The following is a 12,500-nucleotide window of genomic DNA, read 5'->3' as shown; positions in this document are numbered from 1 at the left end:
AAACCACAATTACCACACTAATTGATCGCGTATTATAGAAAACTGCTTAGCTATTCTGCTAACAACCAGCGCCGTTACAACCCCGGCATTCACAACAGCAAAGGATCTGTCTAGGGAGTGTTTCTGCTTACTCACTTGGCATTGTGTGAGGAGAGGGATGCGCATTGGCTTCTCCCTCTCTGTACCAGGGTCATTTTCGCTCCCTCCGTCGCGGCGTCCTTTCTTTCATGTTTTTTAGACTCGCTCTTTCTTTCTTTCTCTCTCTTCTCTCGTGTGTGCTCTCTCTCTTTCTCTTTCTCTTTCTCTTTCTCTCTCTCTTTCTCTTTCTTTCTCTTTCTCTTTCTCTCTCTGTCTCTTTCTCTCTCTGTCTGTCTCTTCCTCTCTCTCTCTCTCTCTCTTCCTCTTTCTTTCTCTCTCTCTCTCTCTCTCTCTCTCTCTCTCTCTCTCTCTCTCTCTCTCTCTCTCTCTCTCTCTCTCTCTCTCTCTCTCTCTCTCTCTCTCTCTCTCTCTCTCTCTCTCTCTCTCTCTCTCTCTCTCTCTCTCTCTCACACACCTCCTCCTTCCCCCTTCCTTTCCTCCCACTCCTTCCCCTGCCTTTGCCTGCCTGCTTGCTTGCTTGCTTGCATACCTGACTGTCTGATGGCGCGGGAGTGAGTCCTGTTTGCTCTACGCCCCTGCTCTCTCTCTCTCTCTCTCGCCCAGGAAGAACACAATAAAGGCTTTTACAGGGCGTGGGCAGCAGCGAGAGCCGGGTAGTCGAGTTGTGTGTGTGTGTGTGCGTGTGTAGTGCGTCTGTCTTTGTGTGTGTGTGTGTGTGCGCGAGCGTGGGTATGTGCATCATCCTTGGCTAGACGTGCCCCATGCCCCGGGTGATAGGGTAAGCCGGGGGTCGCCGTAGATGTGGAAGCGAGTGAGGTCGGGAAGGTGGTATGGTGGGGCTGGGTGGGGTTAGGTTAGGAGGGTAAGGGAGGGAGGGTTGCGGGGTGGAGGGGGGGGTGAAGGACAGGTTAAAGAGGGAGTCAGGTAGGAGGAGCGAACAGCGGCGGCAAGGAGAGAGAAGGAAAGGGAGAGGACGAAGATGATGGTGGATAAAACAGGTGAGAAAGCTGGGGAGAGGCAGGTAAGAGGAAATAACTAACGTTTATGGGTTCGTGTGGTCTAAGCGTGGTTGAGAGAGATGAAGATCGAGTAAAAAAAGAAAAAAAAGGAAAGGAAAGGTTATGAGATCGGGGGAAAAAAGGATAGGAAGAGGCGGGGAGGGGGGGTGTACCAGGTAGGACGAGACGGGAGGGCAAATTGCCAGCAGAAGGGAAGTTGTCTCGAGCGGAGGTCAGTGAGCTCTTTTCGGGAGGACATGTTCTGCAAATTGACATAAGGCCCGGGATCTTCAGCTGCCGTTCCGTTTCGTTCTGTTCCGTTCCGTTTTGTTTTGTTCCGTTCCGTTCTGTTCCGTTCCGTTCTCCCTCCGCGTGAACTACACAACCGCCTCGCGCCCGTTGTAGTCTCTCTCATCCGCTTCTGTCGCGTTTTATCTGGTTTTCTTTCTTTGATCGTTATCTCTTTTTCGTTTTCTCTCTCCCTTTCTTTCTCGTTTTCTCTCTTTCTCTCTCTTGTTTTTTTATCTCTCGTTCTCTCTCTCTCTCTCTCTCTCTCTCTCTCTCTCTCTCTCTCTCTCTATATATATATATATATATATATATATATATATATATATATATATATATGTATGTATGTATTACTGTCTCTTTTAGTGAGTAGCCCTGAATGATGTTTCTGGCGAGTATGGTGTGTGTTATGTAGGTTAGTAAGGTATGCAGTATCTTGCTAACGAAAGTGTAGTGCAGCGTGGTACTGATACATCATAAGAGGACAGTTTCTAGTGATGAAAGATGAATGTTATTTTTAGTCTTTTCATGAAGATATATGTATATGTATGTATATACTTACATACACACATATATACACATACACACACATGTACTCACATTTATATCATATTTCTATACACTTGTATGTTCCCAACCTATGATATATCTCACGGCCTAAGTATTTGTGTTAACAAGAAATGACAAACGCCATTTTGCTGACATCACCCATTGTCACTTGTGAAGTGATCATTCATTCACTTTTAAATCGACTGAACTTATTTATTGCAAACCTTCGTCATTTTCACACACTTTCGCCGTTAAGAACTTTCAAATCACATACATGGGTCAAATATGGCGCTTGAACCGGTATTTTGTAAGAATAAAGTACATTCTAGATATCTAAAGGATGCCGCCTTAGAAGGATTATGCAACCACCTTGATATTGCATTGTTGAATCCGAGAAGGGCCTGCAAGTGTGTAGGCTCAACCATTTTCCAAGAAGTTGATACGGGTGTTGGATTTACGTTACGGTCACAGAGGTCGTGTTCCCGTGTTATGGTGTAAATTCTTCGTTTAGTTTTGATCGTATGTGTTCTAGCCTTGGTTGTCACGTATATGTATTTTTTTACTTTTTGTATAGAGAACAAGATGATTCTCTTGTCACTGCGTCCAGATTTTGTCGTGATACAAAGAGAATTGCTGATGTTTTTTTTTTTACGGAAAAAAAATGGCGCAGGATATTCAGTTATCATTTGTTTACGTTTTTTGTAATATGTGAGTTTTAGGAAAACGTGTCGAAAACATTTCCTATTCCTTTAGAAAGAAAGATAATGCTATCCCATGAGTTTATTTTGGAAGTTGACTCAGAAATACCACGCAAACACGCCTGTGACGCCATTAGATGGACGGTCAGCGAAGACAGGTTGATGAAAGTTGTTTTATAGCGTGGTTTAAGGACGAGTTCATACTAGTTTGTATGGGAGTTGTTCGTTGGGTCGATATCAGTTTAATTTCGAGTGAGATTGAACGTCTATGTTTTAGAGATATGTTTGTAACATATATATTCTCTATTGAGCCTATTCAAAATTAATTAAAGTTGAAGGCGTATGCACTTGAATAGATTTTGATGCCTTTGTAATTAAGTCAGCTTACGATGGCCTATTGTTTTTACTATAATTATTTCTTGTTTGTGTCTTCATGTACTGAGAGTTTTTATTTTATTTAACTTAGCCTGAGCTACTTGATGCTGAATGCCTGTTACGTTTACCTGGCAAGCTAGTCATAGTTTTGATATTTTCATAGTTAAATGCAAGTTAATTTTTCTCAACAAGGTTATTTATTTCATATATTATGTAATGTACGACTTCTTATTTGTATTAGCCATTGATTATGCTTCAGAATATATCTTATTGCTTAGCAACCAGATTGTTTACTTACTCTATTAAATGAACTGCCATTCGAATACTAACTGTGAAGCTGTTAAACTGGAAAAGTTGCGCCTTTGAGTCTGGGCGAAATTCTCAAGTCAAATATCAAGTGTCACTGTGCTTCTGCGTCCGACCAGTTTCGCTATAGGTTAGGTTAGGTTGATCGGGTACCGTGTGTGTGTGTGTGTGTGTGTGTGTGTGTGTGTGTGTGTGTGTGTGTGTGTGTGTGTGTGTGTGTGTGTGTGTGTGTGTGTGTGTGTGTGTGTGTGTGTGTGGTTCGTTCCACTGGTTCTGCCCCTATCCTGTCTTGTTGAAACATGATCGCTAGAGGGTATGGGAGGAAGACGAGGTTAAAGTCTGGGTAGATGAGAAAGGAAGATATAAAGAGAGAGAAAACTTGTCAAAAGAACTGTCAAGAAAGTTAAATGAAAAAGAAAGCATAAGAGGGAAAGAGAGAGAGAGAGAGAGAGAGAGAGAGAGATTGAGACTAAAAAATAAACAAAATAGCTGGCGAGCAAGTTAGCAAAGGGACATGCGAGCAGCAAAAACGATAAGCAGGCAAGCACGCACGCGCGAGCCAGACAAATATAGAAAGCAGAGACTAATATGGAAGCGGCGCACAACCAACCCCCATCTCTCCACCTCAAAGAAAATGATCCACATAGCAAAGGAGAGAAGATCAAGGTGAAAGACAAGAATATTATGAATGATTCTCCCCCCTTTTTTCCCTGAATAAACACGTGGAATTTGTCGCGTTTCTTGTTGCCAGAGCTGAAGGAAGGCAAGGGGGGGAGGGGGTAGGGGGGGTAGGAGGAGCAACGGGTGGGTGACCGGATTTGTCTCTTGGTTGGAGAGAAGAAGGAGGGAAGTAGGAGAGATGGAGCGAGGGACTAGACAGAAGATTAGGAGGAGGAAAGGGAGGACGTGGAAGAGGAAGAGGAGAGGAGAGAACAGACAGGAGCAGCAGAAGTTATGCAACAGTTGTGAATTGCGTGTGTGCGTGCGCGCGTGTGTATGTGAAACTGGAACGGGTTTGCAAACTGGACAGTCGGGTTGATTTTTGTTTTCTTTCTTTCTCTCTATCTTTCCTCCCCCTTTTTTTTAATGCCATGATGTAGTCAAATAGAAAACTCGAAAACTCAGGGCTTGTATAGGGTGTTAATGGAAGCTGTATACGACCTATCTTGTTCGTCCAGACCGGGTTGTGTTACCAATATCGCTGAGGCCTTACGATGCTTCGGGGTGTATCATCTTCGTGGTGTATTGTATTGCCTTTGAAGGGTCGTCGAGGATGAGAAACGGGGAGAGGGGAGACGGGAGGAAGGGAAGGGGAAGGGGAGAGGGAGAGGGATGATGGGAGGAAGGGAAGGGGAATGGGAATGGGAGACGGGAGGAAGGGAAGGGGAGAAGGATGACGGGAGGAAGGGAATGGGAGAGGGGAGACGGGAGGAAGGGAAGGGGAGAGGGGAGATGGGAGGAAGGGAAGGGGAGAGGGGAGACAGGAGAAAGGGAAGGGGAATAGGAGAGGGGAGACGGGAGGAAGGGGGGAGCGATGACGGGAGGAAGGGAAGGGGAATAGGGAGACGGGAGGAAGGGAAGGAGAAGGGGAAGGGGAGGGAAGGGAAGGAGGAGGGGAATGGGAGACAGGGAGAAAGGGAAGGGGAAAGGGAGACGGGAGGAAGGGAAGGGGAGAGGGATGGGAGGTGGGAGGAAGGGAAGGGGAATGGGAGACGGGAGGAAGGGAAGGGGAATGGGAGACGGGAGGAAGGGAAGGGGAATGGAAGAGGGATAACGGAAGGAAGTGAAGGGGAATGGGAGAAAGTTGAGGATAGAGGGAAACGGAAAGAGAGTGAGGTAGGATTGAGAATGAGAGGTGGTGGAGCAAGGTTTAAGAGGAGGGGTGGGAGGAGAGAATGAAATAAGGCGGAGAAGGAGAGAGGAGGGGGGAAGCGGAGAGGGCAAAGGTTTAAGAGGAGAGGTGGGGGGGGAGAATGAAATAAGGCGGAGAAGGAGAGTGGGAAGAGGAACAGAACAAGGATGGGAAGGAGAGGTGGAAGGGGGCATAGGACAAGGGAGAAGAAGGGGAATGGGATGAGGGGACTGGGGGGGGGGGACTTGGGGGTATTAGATAGAATTGTCACGTCATTTCCTTCGGATTTTCTCTCTAACGAGTGCGTGTGTACGTGCTTGCCTGCTTGTTTGCCCTTCTCTCTCTCTGTCTCTCTCTCTCTCTCTCTCTCTCTCTCTCTCTCTCTCTCTCTCTCTCTCTCTCTCTCTCTCTCTCTCTCTCTCTCTCTCTCTCTCTCTCTCTCTCTCTCTCTCTCTCTCTCTCTCTCTCTCTCTCTCTCTCTCTCTCTCTCTCTCTCTCTCTCTCTCTCTCTCTCTCTCTCTCTCTCTCTCTCTTCCTCTCTCTCTCTCTCTACTCTCTTCTTCTCTTCCTCTCTCTCTCTTCCTTTCTCTCTCTTTCTCTCTCTCTTCCTCTCTCTCTCTCTCTCTCTCTCTCTCTCTCTTTCTCTCTTTCTCTCTTTCTCTCTTTCTCTCTTTCTCTCTTTCTCTCTCTCACTGCCTACGTGCATTTGTCTATTTATTTTTTTCCTTCTTATTTCTACTACGAATTTTTTTCTTTTGTCTTTTTGTTTTACCGCTGTGTTTGGCTTCCTGTGTCTTTTCTCTCATTCCTTTGGCTTGGTGCAAGTCAGCATCACGTACTAGTGTGTATGCAATCTTTGTATGTATATATATGTACATGTTTGTGTGTGTGTGTATGTATATATATATTTATATATATATATATATATTTATATGTATATGTATATATATACATATACACACATATATATATGTATTATATATGTATATGTATTATTCTCGTATTTATAGAATTTACAAAGCCGAAGGAAATGATTTGTAACACTTGCCTCACAAGGGAAGAGAAGTCTCAGCACTTCGGAGGTCACCGTGAATAAAGTCTAGGTTATTATGATGAAGAAATCATTGGACAAAAGAAGAATTAGAGGTTAGTTAAAAGTTTTTTTTTCTCTTTTTTTTCTTTCTTTTTTTTAAGAGGGTAAGGGAGGACGCAAGAGAGATTGCAAAACGGGTTGAAATTTCGACAGTAGGCTCTAAATAGCATAAACTAGGTTCATTTGTTTCTCACGAGCTTTTGCTTTCGTTAGACCTGTGACCCGATTTTTTTTTTATTGTAATAATCATCACAATAATGATTTTGCCTAGTACGGGATAGGCCTATAGTCGATGTTGTTGCGAGGATTTGTGGTAGTCGCAGCTACTATCGCAATTTGCTATAAATTTGTTTTTTTTAGTATGGTGATTATCTTTTGATTATTATTGTATTTGATATTATTATTGTCAAGACGGATATCATTATCCTTTGCGGACTTGGAAGAAGAATTTTTGTGTGTATGAGGAGGAGGAAGAAGAAGAAGAAGAAGAAGAAGAAGAAGAAGAAGAAGAAGAAGAAGAAGAAGAAGAAGAAGAAGAAAAGGGAGGAGGAGGAAGAAGAAAAGGAGGAGGAGGAGGAAGATGAAGAAGAAAAGGAGGAGGAGGAGGAAGATGAAGAAGAAAAGGAGGAGGAGGAGGAAGATGAAGAAGAAAAGGAGGAGGAGGAGGAAGATGAAGAAGAAAAGGAGGAGGAAGAAGAAGAAGAAAAGGAGGAGGAGGAGGAGGAAAAGAAGGAGGAGGAAGAAGAAAAAAAAAGGAGGAGGAGGAAGAAGAAAAAGAAAAGGAGGAGGAGGAGTGGGAAGGGCGAGTAGGTGCAAGGAGAGGCCCTGCAAGGCGCACGCCCTCATGGAGGTGCGGGCGGCGGCGGTGGCGGCTGCGGCGGCTGCGGCGGTGGTGGTGGTATTTAAGCGCTTGTGGTCGGTCGCTGTGTTTGCCATCAGGATGATTAGTCAGGGCTGGCGGTGCCTTGTGGAGGGCGGGGGGAGGAGGGGTGGGTGGGTAGGGAGGGGATGGAGGAAGAGGAAGGAAGGAAGGAGTGGGGGTGGAGGAAGTGGGAAGGAGGAAGAGGAGGGAAATGAGGAGGAAGAAGAGGAACGGGATGGGGTAGGGGAAAGAAAAAATGAGGAGGAGGAGGAAGAGGAAGGGAGGCGGGAAGGAAGAGGAAGGGGAGAGGGTGGAAAGAAGGGGGGAAGGTAAGATGAGGAGGAGGGTGAGGATGGAAAAGGAGAAGGAAGAGGAAGAGGAGGAGGAGAGGAAGTAAAGAATAGGTGAAGGAAGGGCAAACGAGAGATCAGAAATGGGAAAATAAGAAAGGAAGTAGGGGGAAAGAGTAAAAAAAAAAAGAACTAGATAACGTACGATGAATGGGAACCAAAAGGAAGAAATAAAAAGAGAGAATTGAAAAACGAAAAGAAAGCAAGAAAGTCTAGGAAGAAAAGGGAGGAAAAGGCAAGGAAGAGACAAGCAAGTGGCAAGAGGAGGAGAGGGGGAGAGGGAAAGTGTGTCTGTGTGTGCGCGCGCGTGTGTGTGTGTGTGTGTGCGCGTGTGTGTATATGTGCGCGCGTGGACGAGGGTCGCCGACCTGTGAGAGTTCATGGTCAAATGGTCAAAGTAGGATTAACGCAGCATTGAAGATTTTGACTTTGATTTTTGTGGTGTTTGTCAATCCTTGTTCGTTGGTTGTGGTAGCTCAGAGGATTGTAGAAGAGTTGGTAAGTCGGGTAGTGATTTGGTTATGTCCATAGGTATGTTCTCTCTCACGCATGACTAGGTGTGTTATATTGAAATGTCTCTCAAGTGTGTGTGTGTGTCTCCCTTTTGTCTCCCCTTTCTCTCCTCTCCTGTCCTATCCTCTTCTTCTACACTCTCTTCCCTCTCGCTCTAACCCTTCCTTCTCCTTTTCCACTCCTTCCCCTTTCTCTCCTCTCCTGTCCTATCCTCTTCTTCTACACTCTCTTCCCTCTCGCTCTAATCCTTCCTTCTCCTTTTCCACTCCTTCCCCTTTCTCTCCTCTTCTGTCCTATCCTCTTCTTCTACACTCTCTTCCCTCTCGCTCTTACCCTTCCTTCTCCTTCTCCTTTCCCTCTCCATCTCTCCATCTTGACCTACTATGACATTCCACACTTTTTATCAAGAAAAAAAAACGAAAAGCATTCAAAAAAGCATTGTTCCTCTATCAAGAGTTCAGTGTGATTGTTTCCTCCGAAGCGTTAAAATTCCCGTGACAGATGTCGTTAGTGGAGTTCATGACGTCGAAAGTAAGATTGAGGGCGAGGGACTATGAGTGAGAGAGAGAGGCTTATATTTTTTGAAAGGCATTGAGGGTGTCTTTTTGTTTGTGTGTGTGTTTGTTTTTTGGGGTGTGTAGGATAGATTGTGAGTGTGCGAAATTAGCTGCGTGAGTGCTTGCATGCATTTCCTTAGCCTCTGGCAGGGGGCGCAGGTGTGTGGTTTTCGGGAAACCGCGATTGGGAAATTCATTTGTTTTGTATTTTTGTTCTTTCTCTCTCTCTCTCTGTCTCTCTCTTTCCTCCCAGGTGACTCGCCGGTTCATTGATCAGGTGTGAATGAGGACGAGGTATTAATGCGAAGGTTGGTTCAATAGATCCAGTTGCAATTTGCAGATCCCCTCCCCTCCCCCCCTCCTTATTTCCCCCGTCCCCTCCCCTGCCCTCCGCCCAGAGCCAATAAGAACGAAAGCGAGAGTGGCGTGGATACTAAAACAGACCGAAAGAAAGGGAAAGGAACCGAATCCAAGCGCGAAACCAGAACGTGGAAGAAAGAAAGGAAAATCGTGACAAACGAGAGCGAAGACAACTCGTCCGTCTCAAAAGTCCTCCTCCTCCGCCTCACATTAGTCCTCGTGCGACCGCAAGAAACAGGCAAGAAGGCGCAAGCAGTCTGCGGCGTTTGGTACCGACGGCCTGTTGCTGCGGTTCCCAGGATGTGGTATTCGCTGGCCGGGAATTTATGAACCAGTTTGCGGGCGTTAGCGATGGTGTCAGGTGCATTGGTGTTAGATCTCCTTCGAGAGTGGACCGGCTGGTTGTAGTAACCTTACTAGGCCCACGGAACTCGGCCGAGGGATGTGTTACTCGTGTAAAAGCAATGTCTAACCAACCGAGTTAGAATGGGTGATGTGTTTGCCTAAGAATGGGTGATGTGTTTGTCTAAAAATGGGTGATGTGTTTGCCTAAGAAGCGATCCAAGATTCATAGACGTGAACTCATTGACATTGTGAAGCTTGTTTAAAAAATGTCACGCTCAAGAGTAAATTGTGTGGTTGTGCTAGCCGTGTTAGAAACGGTGACAGACCAATAGACAGGGATTGGCGAAATGGTGTGTGTGTTAGATGCAGTGTTAGAGAAATGCATCAGTGATAAAGTTAGTCTTTAGTCACTATGTTCACTAGAATAAATCCGAATTACTTTAGACTCATTTGCAATTAGACTCAAGAAAATGAATCAAGTGCTTGAATAAATCATGAACTAAATCAAGTAACAGCGTCAGTTGTGTTTAAAAATCTGTGTTCGACCCACAAATGTTAAGGAATGTTCCACAGTGTTGTGACCTGACACCCGTAAACCCCCCTCTGTCTCATCCTCCTTGTCTTTCGTTACTTTTTCTACATTTTGGTCTCCTGTTTCCGGCTTATTCAGATTTTGTTTGATGCGAAAGAAGGGAAAAGAAGGGATTAACAATAAGATGTGGAATTCCCTCCCCGGCTTATGGAAAAGGGTTTGATTAGAAAGCGAGAAAGATCGATAATCTAAGAACATCGAGAGAGGAAGAAAGAGAGGAAGGAGGAAAGAAGGAAGGATAAACAGTGCAAGAAAGGAAGAAGAGAAAAAATGGCGCGAGTTATACCTTGTGCGAGACGTTGTTGTTTTGTTCCCTGTCACGTCGTGGTGTTACCTCGTTTGGTGCTTCTGTCCAGACGCGCTTCCTCGACTGCTGATTGGTTGGCTGTTCCATACCTCGTTTGTGATTGGCTGAGATTCTGTACCGCGCTTTTGTTTCATTCGGCTGTGATGTACCGTGTTTCTGATTATTATATAGTAAATATCTTTACTCGTATTGACTGGTTGTCTTATAGATCTCTGATTGGCTAGTTTAAGTTTCGACATGTGGATCTTAGTTCCCGGCATAAACTTTGATTGGTCAAAGCCCCAGGTTCCTGCAATCCCCGTCGCTGATTGGCTGGCGTGACCTGTGACGACCTGACGTCCTGACCTGTCACGCGTCACGACCACATTTCCCCCCAACACTTTCATTACCACTTCTAACACCAATGAATTATGTAATTATGTGAGCAGGATTTAATAGCTATTTAGTCGCGTCGCGCAGTAACACGGGAATGATTAAGTTGAATTAACGAGTAATTGCACTTTATTACAGCTTGTCAACGCGCTGATTATATTATCATATACGGAAGGGTGGGGGTGGGTGGAGGAGGAGTCTCGAGTTGCAAAGTTGCGCGTGTTAAAGAGAGCGGAAGTTGCAACCGCATTGGGTAATTTAACTCTCCTCCTGTATGTGTGAGGTCAGGCAACAGGGGACGTGTGTGATGTACTATTGTACTTCTGGTATCCGACTGGCTGGTAGACGGGTTCCTTGCCTCGGGCATTGTCAGTACAGTCCTTCTCTCTCTTTCTCTAGTTCTCTTTTTTCTCTTTCTCTAGTTTTTCTTTTTTTCTCTTTCTCTTTCTCTTTCTCTCTTTTCTCTCTCTCTCTCTCTCTCTCTCTCTCTCTCTCTCTCTCTCTCTCTCTCTCTCTCTCTCTCTCTCTCTCTCTCTCTCTCTCTCTCTCTCTCTCTCTCTCTCTCTCTCTCTCCCTCCCTCCCTCCCTCCCTCCCCCCCCCTCTCTCTCTCTCTCCCTCTCCCTCTCCCTCTCCCTCTCCCTCTCTCCCTCTCTCCCTCTATTTCTCTCCCTCCCTCCCTCCCCCTCTCCCCTCTCCTCCCTCCCTCCCTCTCCCCTCCTCTCTCTCTCTCTCTCTCTCTCTCTCTCTCTCTCTCTCTCTCTCTCTCTCTCTCTCTCTCTCTCTCTCTCTCTCTCTCTCTCTCTCTCTTACTCTTACTGTCTCTAAATTTTCTTGATTTTACTAACGCAAAGTTATAAACAGCCGGCTTGTCGACATTTTCTCACGAGAAGAAAATTACTGTTAAATTCACACCGGCCATTCCGAATACAAAACAGGAAGGCATTTCCTGTATCTACATAGCCGGTTCATCTCCTCTTTTCTCTCTCCACCGTGTGATATATCTCCTTCTCCCCCCTCCCCCCTCCCCCCTCCCCTCCCCACACCTCGAGAACCCATGTGTCTTTTTTTTTTTAGATTTATAGGATGATAATGTTGTTTTTTTTATTATTATTGGTCTCGGTTGTCTTAGATATGGTTTTAGAGATCGTTTTATATCACTATGCGTTGCACCTGTTCGGATAATTCCGCCTCGGTTACTCTTCCCTTTTTTTTCTCAGCCACGACTCGGGGGTGGGGGTGGGGGTGAGGGTGGGTGAGAGGGGAGGGGGGGGAGGGAAGGAAATGCCGAGAATATAAGGGTGTTCCTTATAAGACTAGGGATTCCGGCCCAAGAAGTGATCGTAGAAAGGGGAGATGGAGATGAGAATGCTTAGGATAAGTGATGCAGAATAGGATAAATAGATAATTGTCAATAAAAGAAAGGCGTAGGGTGGTAGAGTAGTGATAGTATTAAGTAGAAATAAGGAAAATAACTATTTGGGATAAGTGACATAGCATTGGATAAATGGATAATGATAAGTAGAAATGCACAGGATGTCAAGTATGCAGTTTCCTGTTTTCATGAATGAAGGATTCCTATCACAAGGCTGAGAGTCTTACTGGAAATGCCTTGAGCGTAGGCATGGGCATCCTTCAGGAGAGGATGAACCTAGGTATGCCAACATGGAAGATATTTTTTTTATGAATTGTCTTTTCGTGTTTTGTGTCTTGAGTGCTATTATTGAACATTAGTTTATTTATAAATCTCTCATTATTATAATTAATATTGTTGTTATTGTGATTATTGTTATTATTATTATTATTATTATCATTATCATAATTACTATCATTATTGTTTTAATTATTGTATCATTATCATCATCACCACCACCACCATCATTATTATTAACATGATTATTGTTCTTAATCCAACTCTTATCCTAAGTCTCGTTAACAATACCTGCCTATGTCGCGGTCATTCGTCCTTTTCTTCGCGTGTCGTAA

The 12,500-nt window shown here is 44.9% G+C and overlaps 1 protein-coding gene and 1 long non-coding RNA gene across 4 annotated transcripts in view; one reads left to right on the top strand and one right to left on the bottom strand.

Moving 5' to 3' along the window:
- The window catches only part of LOC147470690 (uncharacterized), a 7,007-nt gene extending 6,118 nt beyond the window's left edge, over positions 1 to 889 (bottom strand). The window contains exon 1 of the long non-coding RNA XR_015191582.1: positions 629 to 889. This is a non-coding gene — a long non-coding RNA (uncharacterized LOC147470690). The remainder of the gene's footprint in view (positions 1 to 628) is intronic.
- LOC122252568 (uncharacterized) overlaps positions 1 to 12,500 on the top strand; it is a 68,503-nt gene that overhangs the window by 17,962 nt on the left and 38,041 nt on the right. The window lies entirely within an intron of this gene.

Source organism: Penaeus japonicus, unplaced genomic scaffold, assembly GCF_977035675.1.
Source record: "Penaeus japonicus unplaced genomic scaffold, GWHDUDI00000001_assembly GWHDUDI00000013, whole genome shotgun sequence".
Classification (NCBI taxonomy): Eukaryota; Metazoa; Arthropoda; class Malacostraca; order Decapoda; family Penaeidae; genus Penaeus; species Penaeus japonicus.
This window is presented reverse-complemented; position numbering and strand designations above follow the sequence as displayed.